Source organism: Sapajus apella, unplaced genomic scaffold (assembly GCF_009761245.1).
Source record: "Sapajus apella isolate SASKATOON/1434 unplaced genomic scaffold, GSC_monkey_1.0 scaffold449, whole genome shotgun sequence".
Taxonomy (NCBI): Eukaryota; Metazoa; Chordata; class Mammalia; order Primates; family Cebidae; genus Sapajus; species Sapajus apella.
In genome coordinates, this window is record NW_022437385.1 from 45,725 (window position 1) to 46,384 (window position 660).

General features: G+C 45.9%; 1 long non-coding RNA gene across 1 annotated transcript in view; it reads left to right on the forward strand.

Moving 5' to 3' along the window:
• The first annotated feature begins 549 nt into the window (after window positions 1-549).
• The window catches only part of LOC116545933, a 13,120-nt gene continuing 13,009 nt past the window's right edge, over window positions 550-660 (forward strand). Inside the window, exon 1 of the long non-coding RNA XR_004266514.1 lies at window positions 550-561. This is a non-coding gene — a long non-coding RNA (uncharacterized LOC116545933). The remainder of the gene's footprint in view (window positions 562-660) is intronic.

The window sequence follows — 660 nt, forward strand, 5'->3', positions numbered from 1 at the left end:
AGTTCTCTTTACTCTCTCATTTCACCTTGAGTCAAAAATTCTGTTCCGCTGGGTGCAGTGACTCTCTCCTGTAATCCCAACACTTGGGGAAGCTGAGGCAGGTGGATCACAAGGTCAGGAGTTCAAGACCAGCCTGACCAACATGCTGAAACTCTGTCCGTGCTAAAAGTACAAAAATTAGGCAAGTGTGTTGGTATGCACCTGTAATCCCAGCTACTTGAGGCAGGAGAATTGCTTGATCCTATGAGGTGGAGGTTGCAGTGAGCTGATATCACACCACTGCACTTGGGCCTGGGCGACAGAGTGAGACTCCATCTCCTAAAAAAAATTCTGCTCATGTTCACTTGCTAAAAGAGAGTGTGTGTGTGTGTGTGATTTTTTTTTTCAGGGACCATTGACATTTAGGGATATGGCCATGGAATTCTCTCTGGAGGAGTGGCTATACCTGAACACAGCACAGCAGAATTTATATAGAAATGTGATGTTAGAAAACTTAAGAAACCTGGTTTTCCTAGGTGAGGATAATAATTTTTTTTTTTTTTGAGACGGAGTTTCACTCTTGTTACCCAGGCTGGAGTGCAATGGTGCGATCTCGGCTCACCGCAACCTCTGCCTCCTGGGTTCAGGCAATTCTCCTGCCTCAGCCTCCTGAGTAGCTGG